This window comes from Lupinus angustifolius, chromosome LG02 (assembly GCF_001865875.1).
Source record: "Lupinus angustifolius cultivar Tanjil chromosome LG02, LupAngTanjil_v1.0, whole genome shotgun sequence".
Classification (NCBI taxonomy): Eukaryota; Viridiplantae; Streptophyta; class Magnoliopsida; order Fabales; family Fabaceae; genus Lupinus; species Lupinus angustifolius.
This window is the reverse complement of record NC_032010.1, coordinates 17,483,008-17,502,220: the sequence shown is the minus strand read 5'-3', so window position 1 is coordinate 17,502,220 and position 19,213 is coordinate 17,483,008. Positions and strand designations below refer to the sequence as shown.

At 31.6% G+C, this 19,213-nt stretch overlaps 1 long non-coding RNA gene across 1 annotated transcript; it reads right to left on the bottom strand.

Annotated features, from left to right (window-relative positions):
• On the bottom strand, window positions 10,550-14,565 carry LOC109329139. Its single transcript, XR_002105521.1, has 3 exons — window positions 14,332-14,565; window positions 14,034-14,134; window positions 10,550-10,975 (listed from the first exon to the last, which is right to left on the bottom strand). It is a non-coding gene; the product is annotated as an uncharacterized LOC109329139 (long non-coding RNA).

Here is a 19,213-nt window from a genome sequence, read left to right as displayed (position 1 = left end):
CATAACTAGTGCAACTTTTACAAAATCGGTTACAACATGACTGGTTCCTTTTTTTCCTCTTGGTCCCATCTAAATTGGCACTACAGGTGGAGTTTTATTTTTTTACCTTTCTGCACCAAAATTGGCATCGGGGTAGGAATTTTATATACTTGTTCTCTATCCTCTCTCTTAAATCGACACTTAGAAATGAGTTTTATTTGTTGTATTTTTTTTTACCCTAATCACTCCTAAATTGTCAATCCAAATGGATTTTCTATTTTTTTTCTCTCTCCCCTAAATTGGCAATTGAGGGGAGTTTTTTATGTTAATTTTTTTTATATTTTTTTGTTTATGTATCACATTGTTCCCTAACTCATTCATGCACACCCCTCATTTCCTTTACATGTAATATAGCAATTTTTTTTTGCAACATTAATATTATTAAAAAACAAAAATATTACAATATTAAAATTTCCTAATTTATTATATCCCAAATTTTGTTAATGACGTCTATATGATGAAGTGTCTTATGCGGGTGGATTTCTCCTTCTTGGCGGTTGGACTCTTAATTGTTCATTTTGCTGCGAGATTCTCCCTCTACCACATGTCGCCAATTGTGGCTCCTACTCATCATTGTTGTCTTCGTCATCAACATCATCAACCACAACTTCATTATCAGTATGTTGTATACCAAAAATATTTGCAGAAGACATAGTAGGACGATAATACTGTTGAAAATTGTATGTCGATAATGGTGTACTTGAAGTAGTAGAAAACATTGATGGTAGTGAGATTTGAGAACTTGATGACAAATAGGTGGATGAATAATTAAAACTTCTGAACTCATACGATTGTTGTTGTTGAGGAGTAACTCATAAAGTATGTGCTTGAGAATGAGTATATGTTTGAGTTCGTTGTAGAGACTCAGTTTCCGACATATGATAATGATGAGTAGTAGAAGTTTCATCAATGTGAGTAGAGTATGATGTGGGGTATAGCTCAGCCAATGTTCTCATCATTTCACGACCAGATGAGAAGAAGTCAGATAATGATTGTATGAGATTTACTAAAGAAGGTGGATGACGACTCTGATCACAAATTCGTTTTCCAAATGTGTACTGAAGAAGAATTAGAGAAAATTTGGAATAAATAATATAATTAAATACAAAATTTAATTACTAAAAAAATGTTACCATTTCATGAGAGTATGCTCCATCTCGATATATGTATCTTCTAGTCTTTTTTAAGTATCACTGCATATACTCAGAGTAGTGGTTCAAATGGAGGGGTGGACAACTGTTGTCCCACAAAGTGTGTCACTCCATGTGTCATTGCTTGTGATTCGTTGAAAATATATATTTAAATTACAATTTTAATAATTAATTATTTTTCTAACCAATCATAAGCAGTGGCATATTGAGTGATACACATTTATGGAACAACAGATGTCCACCCCAAATGGAGGGCATTAATGGGTAAACCATCCACCACATGGTTTTCCTTATTATTCCATATTTGAATCTAGCGATGATGCTTATGTGACCAGTCATAATCACTGTCGCCATGTAAGTCTACTTTAGGAAGCTTTTCACAGTTCACTGGATCTTATGGAATTGGTTGATCAAAACCAAATTGCCTCGTAACCTGATTAGGAGCATGTCATTTCACAATTGTAAAATAAATTAGTGGCAAACATGATCAGCATATCTCTGTGAGTTCTTGCAAGAAATGCATGAGGAAATATGGCATCCACATATACTAATAAAAATGTTAATAAAAAAGTTAATATACATGTCATATATGATGTAAATTGATAAAAAAGTTAATATAAGAAGTTAACTAATAAAAATGTTAATTAATAAAAAATAATATACATGTCATATAAATATGAAATTAGATATAAATTAATATGCATGTCAAATATGAAGTAAAATATATTCACCTCATTCTCTTAAAAACATAATCATAAATATTTTGCATGTTTATTTTGCATTTTGTATTTTTCATGTTTATTCTCTAATATTCACCTCATTCTCTTAATAATTGGGTGTTGATTGTTTCAAACTATGAGCTTGGTTTAGGGTTTAGATTTGAGGTTTTGTTTCTCTCTCGATTAGGGATAGCAAAAAAACTGATTTGTGTGTACCCGTGGAAATATCAGTAACGATTATTCACAATAATAGCTTATGGGTAGGAATGTATATTATGATACTCATCTCGTCGGTATCCGCAAATTTATAAATTAAGTTTTTAATTAAATTTATATATATATATATATTATAATTTTTTTTATTATTTTAAAATTATATATCATATACTTTATTATTATTTCATAATAAATTATACTTATATGACTATGATCTTAAATTTGTCATATAACTATCATATTGTTCATGTAATAATTATTTTTATATACTGGTTATTACAAAGTATACAAATATATAATTAAAAATAAAAATACGTGGTTATCCACAAATACTCGCTACCCGCACGAGTACTTATAAATATTATGGGTTTAAAAATGGGAAAGCATTACCCGCGTCCGTAGGCTTCTATTGGCATCCTTCCTCTAGATCTGGCTGGTATGGGGATACGACGTTATAAGTAAGTTTAATGTTGTGTTTTCCAATTTTAGTATTTATAATGTGATAATATTAAGCTGATTTATTTTAGTTTTGAAACTCAGCACATAAATAATGACAATTGAAAACAAAGAGAGTATATGTATTGGACAATAATTTAGTCAACTAAAAAATCTATGAATAACAATAACAAATAATTATTCCAATTAAAGATCACACAAGAGACACCAAGATTTTAATATATAAAGTCTTTCTAATGTGAGAAGTAAAAATCACGGACAAAAGTTAATCAATCAAACAATAGTCTAATCAAAATAGGAGTATAAGAGTGTTTCAAATTACAACACAAATTATGCTTAACGATAAGGTAAACAACATAACAACAAGCTTGAAAAAGAGAAAAGTGTAGTAGAAAAAACAATAAAATTAGCTAGTGTAATTGGTCGGTTTCTCCAATCACATATGACTTCTGACCGATCCAACTGTTCAGAAAGAAGTGTCATCAGTTATAAACTTATTGTCTAATATCTCTCCAATTCAACGGTGAACAAAGACATTTGATTAATCTAATATAGTTGCTCTGAGTAGGGATTGATTTCTCTCTCTTTCACATTTCTATTATCTCTCTTAACTAAATTAAATGCACACACTTTTTCTAATGCTAATGTGACCTTTCTTTACTAGGTTAAGTAGTACAAGTAAACTTTCAACAAATGAGTCTTTCTAGGCATGAGAATAGAGCCCAAAACTCAAAAGATTTTATATATATATGTGAGTTCCTAACAACCAGGGGAAAGGGACAGGGGTTATTTCATCGTCTTGACTTTTTTAGCTAGTGAATAGTGTTATGGGTCTGCATTAAGTGTATTATTACATTTGTTGCATTAAATCTTTTGTTGAAAATTGCTTACAGATTATATGTACATGTTAATGATGTTATTTTTATTACTTTTTTCAACTGGCCATAAAATTAAAGATCAATAATCAATGTCAGTTACCTAAGCACAACAAAACTAGGATTAGCGACTAGTTTAATCATGTTGGTATCCCTCTAACTTGATGGTTTTGAAGTGCAACAGTAGCATCCAAATAGGTTCATTAATAGGTGCACAATAATCATTATTTTTAGAAATCCAAAGCATCACCGAAGATCACTACCTTCCCTTAGAGATTTTTCTAAGATAGACTATCGACTACGGAAGTCTTCCTTAGGAGGGGATATCTCTTGCCCATGGAGGATGACCTTTTGCATATAGTGCAACAAGTACTCATAATCTACCCAACACGGTAACACCTTTCCTTTTCTTGTCAATTCATGTTGGGTTTATTCAAGTGTGAAGTCTCACATTGGATATATGAGGAGGAGTGAAAAAATTAAAAAGAACGAATAATGCAAATTTAAAAAAACTACCTTTAAATTATAACTAATTACCTACCTTACTAAGTGATTTTGACCGCAATGACCGAATCGGGATTTGGATTTTACTAGAACATAGTAGATTGTTTGATGCATGTAACCATTCTCACTTAAGGGAAAAGAGTTTTATTTTTTATTTGCTTCCAATCTTATTAAATGGAACTGATACCTTGTTCATACTCTTTTCTTTGTGTCTAAATGTTCTCAGGTTTCAAATATTGATCAGTTAGATTTAACATAATGGCCTTGCAAACAACACGAAGTGGTAGGTAATGCATTTGTTGAACATTATTACCATATTCTTCCCCATTCTTCAGGGTTGGTATATTGGTTTTACCTAATCATTATCAATTACAAATATTCAATATTCAATTTTCTTGATATTCCTATCAATGGCTAATTATACATTTATTGTAAGGATTGAAAATAATGCTTATCAAATGATAAATCTTTTTCTGGAGTAGTTTATTATTTACATATGCAACGCTATAATGATCATATATGTGCATTTAATTATATCGAATATTAATATTTCTTTAAAGTCAATTAATATCTATATCGATATATATATATATATATATATATTAAGAGAGTTACTGACAAATTCTTGGTTTATTTAGCTTATTAAATATTAAACAATTTGTAATCCTAAAATACTCATTTTTTTTTTAATTTTGATGGAGCACTTATTCCAAAATATATTTTAGTTATCTTTAGTCTATAAATGTATATTTTGGAGAATAAGTCACTATGTTATAGTAGTAGCCTAATAATAAGAGTGTGGAGTGGAACATGAAATTATTGCTAGGGCACTTCTACTACTGGAAAAGAACATACAACTTGATAAAACAAATTTTAATATATTTATAAAAGCCTCTGGATGCGGGTGTATGTCATGTACACCATGCATGAAGCGTTCCAATTATAACTATCATAGCCATAGAAGTTGCTTTCCTTGACTTCATAAAAAAAAGTTTCAGCATAGTATTGCAACACTAAATATATAGTTAATTTAATGTAATACTTTCCTAAAACAATAAATATTTAGAAAGAAAATTTATACCATATTCTCAAAATGAATAGATAATAATTGCAAAACTTATTTATCAATGACTCCAATTGAAAGTAATTTTATTATCATTTCTTGGAAAAAACTTTATTGCAAAATTTACAAAAATTGATAAACACTATTATTATATAATTAAGATCATTCATGTTCAATTATTAACGAAGAGTATATCCTGAAAGCATAGCTGAGTATATTCACCGAGAATATAAAAAATAAACGTAAATGTCCTTAGACGAGAAATCTAAAGCGAAGAAATCAGTCACACCAGCAGAAGCAATTTCCCAAAACTTGAGACTAGAACACAAAAGAGCGACAGTTTTTACCATAAAGTTTATCAAGTAGTTAGTCTCCCAATAAATAAAGTTACTTGGAACAATAAAAAAAAAACGAGTAAGCAACATACGTATCCAACACATGTATGTTCTTTAGTCTTCCAACTCATTATATAAAATGTTCTTAATGACTAGAAAATTTCTCTTTCTAATAATGAGATATTAGAACAGGGAACAAATTACTTGATGCTTTGGTATATATGACTTGGAACATAAGTATTATTTATAAGGAGTGTAAACCCTTTCATAAACAAGGATGATGTCCCTTTGAAATCACTGATATCTTTTTTAATTTAATATCTTCCAAGAAAATTGAGCTTCATAGTTTTCCATTTGACATATACACAATATTTTCATAATAATTATGCCCAAAATAATAATTTTTACTTTAATTAATTACATCATTTTAATTCGGTTAATACAAATAAGGAATCCTATCATATTTATATATAATGTGCTATGCAAAATCTATGGTACACCGGTTCAACCAATGATTCACTAATCAAAGCACATACCGACGAAATTAGATATATATATATAATATTTGACATTAATGTTGAAAAATCAATAAAAAAACAATAAAAAAAATTATTTCATTAAAAAATTAATTTAAACAAAAACCGGTTGGTATGACTGGTACGGTTTAATTGGAAACTGGCGGTATAACTGATGTCGACCAATTTTGTCCAATTTTGACCAGCATAATTACATGACAAGTATAATTATTATACCGTACTAATATTTGAATTGATTCACCAGTTTACCGGTTGAACCAATTAGCACAAACAAGTTTTTACAACACTACATCATATCCAATTTCAACAATATACGACTTAGTTAATTAATGAACAATTAGTAAGAATACACATGGCATAAAGAAAGAGGAAATTGACAGCCATTTGGTGCTAATTAACAGCAAGTTGTATAATATATGTTATCATTACAAATCCAAACCCGTCACGTCTTTCTGACACATGACCCATGCTTTATTGCTTTTCACCTTTCTCATGTTCAACACGTCAACTTCTCCCATGTTGTGATGCGTGGCACTCTACAGCAACACCACTAATAATATTTTTAAGAAAAATATAGTGCAATTTGGATGGGTCCCACGACCGGATCTGATGATAATTCTCATCAAAAATTTGCATGAAGACGTTGGAATACATTTATGTTTTTTTAATGTTACAATCTATTATTAAATTTTAATTAGAATTAAATGTTTAAAGTGAATATCATTTATTATTTATATTTAATTATTATTAACTTTTAAAAAATAGTGGATGATGAATATTTATATTGACAATGTATATGTTGGGAATATATGAAATATGTTATATATGAAGTCTCATATTGCCTAATATTAGTATAACGTAGAGTAATAATGTTATATATTGGACTCAAGTCCCTTGTTGTAATGTGCATCAGATATAAACACCAAATAGAAACAATGCATGGGCCTCTCATGGGCATGTGGTCTCATGGGTGTGCTAGGGTTTGTAATCCTTATTCTCTAATAATATCTTGGTAGCTGCTCAGTGCTCCCGGGGATGTAGGCACAATTGGCCGAACCTCGTTAACAAATTCTCTTATTTCTTCTCTTCTATTTATTCTTATGTCTTTATTTGATTGTTTGTGGTCAACATTGTGCAAAGATCGCTTCCGCTGCACCAACAATTGATATCAGAGCCAATTGGTAGATGGATCTTAACCTAGACATCAGATAATGGTTAAACAGGGTGAAAGCGTGATGGCTAGCTAGACAAGGTGCGTCAAAGGTACAGGCAAAGATAGAGTAGATGAGTTGAAGGACAATAAAACATGGCGAAACTATGGTGGGGGCAATATATGTTGATCTAGAACCCCAAAAGTTCATATATTGGGTTAGGATCAAGGTGGAGATAGAGACTCATTTGTTGAGTTTGACCTAGAGACAAGTGCTGAAAATATCTCTGTAGATGTTGAGAGAATGTTCTCATCTGAGATGAGAAGTGAAATATCCTAATGGTTTGTCTAGGACGTCATAGTGAAGGATGTTAATTGTTAGCAGATCCACAAAAACACAGAGACGCTTATTGACTTTGATGTAGGGTGTGACATGGGCATTGACTTTGATGCAAGTTGTAACATGAGCATTGGTAGAGATGCAGAGGTGTGACATGGGTATTGGCTTGGATGCAAGGATGTGACAGAGACATTAATTAACATTGACAAAAGGTGTATGATGTGGGTATACTCCTTATGGTGGAGTATAATAGTTCTTTTGAACTAGGATTGTCGGAGTAGACGATGGTGGTAGCGGTTGAGGCTTTTCAAGGAAGTTCCAAGGTTCAGTTTGACTAAGTATTGAAGAAGATGATTGTTGGTGAACTTTTGTGTAGAGGTTCTAATATATCAAAATACTTCCAATCAATAGGTGGCTAGGCGACATGTTCCATTTGATGGCGGTATGAGGAGCTGCACTACAAGTTTGGAGAGTTAGGCTCTTGGTAACATTGTCAAGGATATTCAGAAGGTCTATGTTGTGGGGGAGCATTGAAAGAGAATTAGGCATTCAACAAGGTGAAGTCATATATTCGCTAAGTTGGACATTCTAGTGTAGATTTCCTAAAGAGCGAGATATTCATCTATTTCAATCAAGGTGGAGATTGCTGAGAATGTTTGAAATATGTTATTATATGAAGCCCACATTGCCTAGTATTAGAATAAAGTAGAGTATGAATGTTATATATTGGACTTAAGTCCCTTGTTGTAATGTGGACCAGATATAAGCACTAAACAGAAACACCTCATGAGCCTCCCATGGGCAGGTAGGCCCATGAGTGTGCTAGGGATTGTAATCCTTATTCTCTAGTAATATTTTTGTAGCCGTTCAGCGGTCTCGGCGATGTAGGCACAATTGGCCGAACCCCGTTAACAAAGTCTCTTGTTTCTTCTCTTCTATTTATTCTTATGTCTTTATTTGTTTGCTTGTGGCCAACGTTGTGCAACGATCGATTCTGATGTACCAACAATTGATATCAGAGCCAATTGGTAGATGGATCTTAACCCAGACATCAGATAATGGCTAAAGAGGGTGAAGGTGTGATGGTTAGACAAGGTGCGTCAAAGGTACTGGCAAAGATAGAGTAGATGAGTTGAAGGAGAAGAAAACATGGGGGAACTGTGGTGGGGGCAATATATGTTGATCCAGAACCCCAAAAGTTCATGTATTGGGTTATGATCAAGGTGGAGATAGAGACTCATTTGTTAAGTTTGACCTAGAGACAGGTACTGACAATATCTCCATAGATGTTAAGAGAATGTTCTCATCTGAAATGAGAAGTGGAATATCCTAATGGCTTGTCTAGGATGTCATAGTGAAGGATGTTAATTACTAGCAAATCCACAAAAGCACAAAGACGCTGACTAACTTTGATATAGGGTGGGACATGGGCATTGGCTTTGATGCAAGTTGTAACACGAGCATTGATAGAGATGCAGAGGTGTGACATGAGCATTGGCTTGGAGGCAAGGATGTGACACGGATATTAATTAGCATTAACACAAGGTTTGTGTTGTGGGTATACTCCTTATGGTGGAGTATGATAGTTCTTTTGAACTAGGATTGTTGGATTAGACAATGGTGGTTGCGGTTGAGGATTTTCAAGGAAGCTCTAAGGTTCAGTTTGACTTAGTATTAAAGAGGGCGATTGTTGGTGAACTTTTGTGTAGAGGTTCCAATATATCGAAAGACCTTCTCGCAATAGGTGGCTAGGCGGCATGTTCCATTTGATGGCGGTATGAGAAACTGCACTACAAGTTTGAAGAGTTAGGCTTTTGGTAACAACGTCAAGGATATTCAAAAGGTCTATGTTATAGGGGAGCATTTAAAGAGAATTAGGCATTCAACAAGGTGGAGTCATATATTCGTTAAGGTGGAGATTCATGTGTAGATTTCCTAAGGAGCGAGATATTCGTCTATTTCAATCAAGGTGGAGATTGTTGGGAATGTTTGAAATATGTTATTACATGAAGTCTCACATTGCCTAGTATTAGAATAGAGTAGAGTATCAATGTTATATATTGGACTCAGGTCCCTTGTTGTAATGTGCACCATATATAAGCACCAAATAGAAACACCATGGGCAGGTAGGCTCATAGGGTGCTAGGGTTTGTAATCCTTATTCTCTAATAATATATTGGTAGTCATTTAACGCTCCCGACGATGTAGGCACTATTGGTCGAATCCCGTTAACAAATTTTCTTGTTTCTTCTCTTCTATTTATTCTTATGTCTTTATTTGATTGCTTGGGTCAACGCTGCACAACGATCGCTTCCGCTGCACTAATAGTATAGTATCATATTCTAATTTAAATTTAAATTTTATAATATTAATTATATTATTCATCATGTACCAAATTTAATAATTAAATTATTTATTGAAAATTCATTTCAATAAATTATTATGAAAATTTTGGTAAACAATAGAAAATAGTTCCCGGTGAGAGTGCAAAAAAATCTTTTACTATAAGAAAATCATACATGAATCATTTTTATATGAACATATTAAATTAAAATAATAATAATACAAAGAAATCATAAATATTACATTAACACTATAAAAAGCCTTTCACACTACAAAAAAATTATCCGATTAGCCACGGTTAAAACCGTCGCTACTGTACCACAAAACCGTGGCAAAATACAGCAGCCACGGTTACCTCTCCCCTAGCAATTACTGGCGTTGCAAAATTTTTGCCACGGTCCATTTATGTTATAGCCACGTCTTCACCAAGTGTGGTAACATTTCTTTAACCACAGTTTCAACCGTGGCTAATGTAACTACACCCGTGGCTAATGTTTACCATTAATTTAACCACATTATAACCGTGGCTAATTATTTATTCAGTTATTCACATATTTCTCTCCTCATCATCTCTAGCAATCATTATATTCCATAAAATAATGATAAATTTGTTAATGAAATTAAATATTTACAAGCTAAAATTGATTCTCAATTTACAAAAATATTCTTTCCTTTCACATTTCTTTCTATCATAAAAAGAAAGCAAGATAAATAAGATCTTCATATATTAATAATAAATCAAGTTTATAGCAGTAAAGCAAAACCAGAAATCTAAAAGGTCATTTGACGACTAAAATTACATTTCTAACAAATCCACTCGAAATAAGATTGTAAATGGAATATGATAATCTTAGTGAAATACTTGTGACTTTCAGCTAATGTAAGGGTAGCCCTTAGTCAAAACTAAACATAAACAGAATCGTTTTAAAAGCACCAAAAAGAAATTAAAGCAACATTGCTCCAAGAGCATATAGTTCAATACCATGATTGATTAGAGCATATTGAAATCTTAAGATGACCATTAGTTCCTTTAATGACATAAAAAGAACATGAGTATATTCAGAATATCCCTCATCTGCAAAAACCAAAAGACCAAAAGGTCCTAAAGCACCACGTTTTGCAGCTCCACCACTAGTACGCACTGATACTTCACATTGGATTGAAACATTTGTACTTCTTTCTAATTTCTATATCAACTTCAGCAATTCCATCATTTTGTATCCTCACTAAGTTAGCTATCAGTTCTTGCTGAGAAACAAGACAATAAAGTGCCATGAACATGGAAATAATTTAGCAACTCTTATGCATACATCACAAATACACACCACAATGTCAATAACAAATATGTGAAGGTAAAACCAAAAGAAACAAAGGTTCTTCACAAGTAGATATATATGTTATTAGTAGTTCACTATGGGTAGGAAAGGGAAACAAGATGAAGATTCTAAATATCTAGCATGTGTAAGTGAGAAACTATGAACTAATGATAATAAGGACTAAGGGGTGGTAATATTTACTTAAATTACCATATATTTGAATACTACTAGTTCAATATAGAGCCGAGAGATGACACCACTCTCAATAAACAAAATGACAAGGCTTCACCCCAACATGAATATGTCCAATATACAAATAGCAATCTCCCAGATTTGCATCTTGGATATGAGGTTAAACAGAACAGGCAAACAAATATTATTGTATCAAGTTATAAAAACGCATGAGCACAATTAAAAACTTCAAATCTTTCCAATCAATAATGCTCGCGTCTACCTTCTCATGCTCTCATAGCCTATCCAATAGGTCATGCTTTAGGAACCCTCTCTTCTCTATCATTGATCTAGGACCTTAATCTCAACTCCAATAGGTGATGTGACTGAATGCTCCAAAACTACATGAACAATAAAAACAATAGTTCAAGGGGGACCAAGTGATAATTATTAGCATTGGGATTGAGAGATACATAATCAGACATACAAAGGTTAGAAATAGGATAAAATTGAAAAAAAAGCTGCAAAATTGGATATCCATGTACCTGTATAATAGCATTGATGATGAGGTTGAAGAGTGAAAGATTTAAGCAATTGAAGAATTTGAGTGGTTGAAGAGATGAATTTGGATAAAAAAATTGAAGAATTAGTTGAAGAGATGAGGCAATACCAGCCACAAAGAGAAAAAATAAACCGTATAAAAGGGGAAAAAATAAATAGTTTAAGCTAAATGAACACAAAGAACTAAATATAAAAAAACAATAACATTTAAAATCAAACAAAATATAAAAAAAATGAACATGATTATTGGTAGCATTTTAGTGTTGTCCTTTACACACTAAGAACTTAACAAAATCTACACACACTATAGAACAAGTGACTATAGTGAGAAGATATCTGAGACTTGCCCCATAAGACAAGAAAAACTTGTTGAACTTCATAGCAGTATATGTCTTGTAACATGAGATGGTAATTAATTAAGGTTGACTACTTAGATAAAAAGATAATGAGAAAATAGATAAAGTGCAATAATAGAAGGTTCAACAAATCTCTTTGGGAGCAAAGATCTACACTAGGAAAAATAAGGAACATCCTTAGGACAATAATTTACTATGACTGAAAAACTTACAACAATTGCAAAGGACAATACCTCTTATCATATGAAAAAGATCAAAGATGGAGAATTTTAATTAGATCATCTAGATTCTAAAGATAGAAACTCGAACAATCACAAGAGACAAAGTGTACCTGATGCAATTAGAAACCAAGAAGAATCAGAAAACCATAACAATATATCTACTCTTTCCTATTGCTCCCATCAGGACTAAAAGAATATGTATGTAATTTGAATTTGAGATCCAATTCAGATCAATGATCAACAATAGCATTTAGCAACAACATAATAAAAATCGACAATAATTCAGTGAGGTAAAACACCATTTTGTTGTTGATATGGATCAAAATAAACACATCGATATTACATTAGAAGGATAAGAAAGTGGTGGATCTGAGAAGAAAGAAAGGGAAACCTGATAGGTGTTATCAAATTTATCATACATGAAGCGAGTGATGATGCTGGTTTCGCCATCAGATTAATCACCTAAGAACGCAACTAGTATTTTGCATTCCAAATAAATTTAGGTATAAATGACATGCTCCATTTTCAGTGTATATGATTAATTCGATTAGTTTGTTATATTTTGGCATCATACCCCATTTTGTATAAACTAGAAGGCAAACTTTTCTGCAACCAACTCTTGTGGAAACACACTCCTTAATCTAAAAATAAAGGTTTTCCAGAAACACAATTTATTAGTGCTTAATAACAAAGCAACTCAAAAACCACTACATATGTCAACAATAAAAAGTGGAAAATGGCAACCATGTACAAACCCAGAGTGAAATTAAAACATTGAAAAGTAGCACCTATAGCATGATATATACTTGAAGCATTATAAGAAACAACTTTAATACTGTGAAATTAAATACAATTTGCACACTTACAGGCTCCTCCCAATTTTATTTCACTCCATCTTTATCATATGCAAATCCATAGATGAACATATGGCAAAGTTGGTGGACGGTAACAACATAGAAGGTGTGTATGTGTTAGACAAATATTGTCTCTGCATTCTTTAAAAACTCCCCTGCTCCTTGTCTTCAATTAGTACCAAGAACTTTAACTGCATCTGTCTCACCTGTGGACATTTGCACTTTGTAAACAGGGCCAAACGCCCTATGATGGTTGTGAAATTAGAAGCTGTCTTTTGTATATATTTGGAAAAGGAGTCTCAATATTCCCAAAACACAAAAATACAAAATATGAACAAGTCCACAGCACCAAATAATAGGTCTTATTATCCCCTCCACTTATTTATTTCTTGCTATAACATGAAATGTTTACTGACATAAAAGAAGAAAATACAGAACTTCTAATAGATATATTGGTCTCATTTAGGTCCTAAAAAGTTGAAATCCAAGGGAATATTGGTCTCATTTAGGAAAGTATAAAACCAAATATGAACCATGTCCAACTTTTAAACTATTAAATTTGAAAGTACAAGGTCTCAAAACCAAACTTTTAAACTAATATTCAAGTCATGAGGCAAACAATCTTACAATTATGTAAGGCTCACTCCCTTGACTAAAATTATGAAAAACAGTACAAATTACTAAAATTGTATTTAAACCAAAATACAAAAAATTTCATCTTTCTTGATTCACAACCTAATTGATCCACAATAGGCTCTAGTTATGCAATACATAAATCGGTAATAAAAGAAATAAAATGATTAGTTTTGATTTGATGGTTATGATACCTTGGAGCACGAGTGAAGAATGATGCGAAGATTGTTGTGAGCTTCAGAAGCTTGAAAGGAGGCACCAATTTCACTCTCTTCTACTGATATTACTTAATAGTCTAACAACATAATAAAAATTTAGAATGAAAAGCTTAAACATATACTTAATAATAAACTCACATATAGGGATTTCAACATATTTGGGGAAAATAATAGAAAATTTAGAAAAAAGTGAAATTAGAGATTTAGGATTAACGATTATAGTAGAAGAGTTACCTAGTTAGAGATTTTTATTCAAAATTGAATAGAATCAAACCTTAGAAGAAGCTTTGATTTGAGTTGGTGAAATTAAGATAAACTTGTCAATATCTTTGAAGAATGTTTTCTTCCACCGTACCACTAGCGATGATGACGGCGAAACACATCCTTCCAGCGAAGAAATGGATTCAGTTATGGTTCAACATCAATGATGAAAATCGAAATTGTTCATTTCTTATGACATTCATCACAGGGATTTTTCGTCTTCGTCGAAGGTAGATGAAGTGGACGTGATTTTTCCGGGTGGACTTCAAAATCTGTACAATCATTTCAAACTTTCATCAATTAAGTTGAATAATGAGAGAAATTGCTTCTAAAAGTGAAAAAAAATGCTTGAATTTGAAATGGTAATGAGTGAGTAGAGAAAATTAATGAGAGTAAAAGAGAAACAGTGAAAAAAAGAGGGAGAGTAGCAAGTGACAAGTTTGGGTGCTTCATTTTCCCACTTGCCCAATTAGAGTAATAAGTGTATGGGTTTTAGCATTAATTTTGACAATGTCCATTAAGTGTAGCCCACAAACCGTGGCTACCGGGATATTTTCTTGTAGTGTCAAGATGTTGAATTCTTAATATAATTCATTAATACTAGATAAGCTAAAAATTATGGAAAGGTGTTATTAACTAAAAAAAATTGCATATATAATCAACATGAGAATGATCGTCATTGTGAAATGAAGTTATTACTAACATAATTTGTCAATATGACAAAATGTATTATCAAAATGATCTTCGTTCGGAAAAGAAACTATTGATATAATCAACAATGGAATGATAGCTAATGAGAAATAAAGTTATTACTAACATAATTCATCAATGAGAGAAAATGCATCATTGAAATGAATGTTGGTTGGAACTGAACACAATGGTATAATCCCCATAAACATGAATATTGATGGGAATAGAAGTCACTACTAACATAATTCATCAATGAGAGAAAATGCACTACTAGTATGATCGTCAGTGTGAATATTACCATATATAAGAAGGAAGAAAGTAAATTTTTGTATTGGAACATGTTGATGTTTGTTTATTTGGATAATTGTTACATGTAATATGAAATTGTGAGGCTGAGAAAAAATAAATGAATAATAATGAAAAGATAAAACCACAAAAGGAAATGAAACTAATCATAAGTAAAATAATACTCTACTAAACTCAAATATGAGTAATCCAAATAATTTATTATATAGGCAATCCTAAGTAAAATACTACTCTATCATCTAATATTATTGATAATTGTAGAATTTACTCATATTTTGATATCATTTACAATTATTGTTCGACCCCAATTGATTACATTTGTAGTTGATTGATTCAATTTGAGCATAATTTGTTTATGCATGCAATTACCAATGTTTAATAATTAGTATTTTAATTTAAGGTACATTTCGAAAGGAAAATGAAGGATTCAAACAAGAGTTGTCTAAGTAAAAAATTGTGACACTACATTTGTTCATTGTTGGATCGAGCTGAATTTTGGATATGATGGTCCTAACATATGGAGCTTCGTTATTAACAGTTGGATCAATAAAATATGCTAAATTGGTTGTGCTGAGCGCAATTCTTACACTTAGTGAAATTTGGAAAAAAAATTGGCGAAGTTGCGCCCAGCGTAGAAGCCACACTCAACAAAAGTAGCAACATGCAATGTACGCTCACGCTCAAATTGGAACTTATTTAGTGAAAATACATTTGCATGCTCGATTCTTTTACCTTCAAGGAGGGGATGGAGCAATGAACATAATTTGGAACCCAACTTCATTTTTGTGAAGTTTTTTTCCCTTTTCACTCTTTGCAATTTGTGCCTATGTTTAGAATATGTACTATTTGAGACTATTTTGACCTATCTGCTTTTCCGAGTTAGCTGAAATATTTTGGAATTTAATTGATTGGATGTTTAACTCACATAAAAAGATGTAAATAAAATATGGAATGATTGACTTTTGGAAATTTTGTGGTTGTACTCAAAGTTAACATTATCATGCTTAGATGTCACGGTCATGTAAGCCTTAGAAAGTGTTCATTTAGTTGTCTGAAATCGGGAGAAATGCATATTATGTTGAGTGATGCTTAGATGTTACAATCATGTAAGCCTTAGAAAGTGTTACATTGACTTATATTGTTGGGTTTTCTTACGCCTCTAATTGTCATGATAGTAGAATGCATGGAAATGATCAAGACACGTTTTTCTTAAAATTTAACCATTTGGCCAAAAATCTTACTAAAAATGAATTATCCATGTCTAACTCATTTGAGCCTTACATGCTTTATTGAAAATAACCCTTGAACCATAATTGAAAAATATAATAATCTCCTCATTGTAGTAGAATAAGAGAGCTTATTATGTATTGTTGTGTACTATCGTTATATCCAAGTTGGGGAGATGAAATAGTATATGTGAAAAAATGGAAAGAAAAAGTATTGTGTAAAAATGTATTGTAAACCATCAATTCATTCATATCCAAACCTCATAAAAAGAGGAGAAAAAAATGAATGATGGTGTGCTAATAAAGTAAAAATGTATAAAGTTGTAGTGTAGTACAAAAGAGATACACTTGGGTACAATGAGAATTAGTAAGTATGTCGAATTGCTCTCTTATCCTATTATGATCTTTATTATCCACAAAAACCATGTTTTTATAGCTCAACCATATTACAACCATAATGAAGACCTTAGTGGTCCATGTTATATACTACTTTTGATGATCATAAGACAATACCAAAATTGATTTTGTTGTTTATTCAATGTATGCTAATGAGAGAATACACTACTTGATAGAGTGAGATAAGCACTTGGAGAGAAAAGATAAAAGCACTTCTTGATTGAATGGTGATATTGCAATAGGAGTCAAAGGTTGCAAGTGTGATTGACTCACTTAGTTTTGATAAAGACAAGAACTATAAGAAGACAAAGACTACATGAAAGCTTGAAGATGAAGACAATTACAAGCAATATGCCAAGACTCTTATGTTTTATAGAATTCCTAAGATGAATATTTAGATTGAGTCTAGGTTAAGTGAACCTATGATAAAAGTCTCATAAGGCCTAAACATGACTTACTTAAAATGAGACATTCTATTCATTCATACATGATCAAATAATGTTCATGAAATCATATACTACATACACATTCATCATGTAGGGGGTTCATTTCACTTTAATGAAACTACTCTTAAAATCTACTAATCGATTAACATGAAGTGATAATCAATTATCTAGTTATGAAATCTGATAATCGATTAGGTATTGAAATAATCGATTATTCAGAGTTCCAATAGCTAAAGATTTTGGTCTCTTGGCATCAATAATCGATTAGCAAAAGTAATAATCAATTATGTCTATCAAATATCTTTTTTTTAGCTAGTCGATAATCAATTACCAGTTTATATAATCGATTAGATCAACAGAAAAATGTTTTATATAAAAACCATTTTTCTTCTCATTAGTTCAGAATGTTAGTTTTCATATTTTCTAAGAATTCTCTGAGTGAAATCTTCTATTGATTAGAGTCAGTGTTTCTTTGAAATTCAATAGAATAAAGGAATTGAATTTTCATATTCTTTTTCAATAGAGTGCATATTCACAAAATCTTGCATTAATCTTCATCAGAATGTAGGGTTGTTGTGAGATTTCTGTCATTAGGTTTAGTTCTAATTTTAGTGTTGTATTAGCACATTCAAGGTGCAAATTACTCGGCTTTATTCTTCTTCACCCAAGTGAATTGACATTCTCAATGTTGTTGACAATTAGTGTTAGAATTTAGCTGAGGTTAGGTTTTGTATCTTCACACCTTATAAAGGTCTTGGGAGTGATCGACGGTTGGGGATATACCGTGAGTATGTATTGAGTATCCGAAAGAGATGGGTTAGATCTCAAATCGATGTGAGAGACTCTAGGGCCAAGAAAGGAGTGTTTGTAGAGTTATTGAAAGTGTGTTTGTAAAACACATTTGATTCCGTAGTGAAGAAAATCTCCCGAGATCATAAGGGGGCCTGGATGTAGATTGCAAGTGGACCCGCAACCGAACCAGGATAAAATTCTTTGGTGCCCTTTTTCTATCATTTATCTCTTTACAATTCAGTTTTTACATATTTCGTTATTGATTCTTTATGATGCTTAATTAACTATTGATTTGAAAATTGTTGATTTATCAATTGATACATTATCATTAAGTATTTGAATCTGTAAAGATTGGTTTTGATAAGAACTTGTTTTGCAAGAAACAATATCATTCAAGATTTCAAGAATCGAAATAATTGATTATTGTCTGTCAATAACTGATTACTATGTAAATAATCGATTACTAATGATAATCAATTATCCTGGACTGTGCTTGTGATATTCGCGATTAATCAAAAAGCGACTTTAGTGAACCGCTATACATATTCACCCCCTCTAGGTCTATTTTACTCTGTCTTTACCCAACAAATGGCATATGAATTGTTATATGATCAGGTTCTATATTTGTCATGCAACTAAGTGTGATAAACGTTACTTGTGAACATCATCTATTACCTCAAATTTTGAGCTCTTTATTCTACTTGTCAAAATTATGTTGAGAAAAGCACCTAATCGAGTCACATGTCATGGTCATTTTAGTATAACTTGTATTGCTGAAAAACCCAAACATGTTTTTGAAAAACTCTAGCTTGGACTTTTGTTTGAGGATAAACAATGTTCTAAGTTGGTGAGAGTTGATAAATGTAAAATTTACACATATTTTGATATCATTTTCTAGCGCTTTTCAACTCCAATTAATTGCATTTTTAGTTGATTGATTCAACTCAATTATATTTTTTATGCATCCAATTATCATTGTTTCATAATTAGTATTTGACTTTTAGATACATCTTGAAATGAAAAGCAATGATTCAAACTA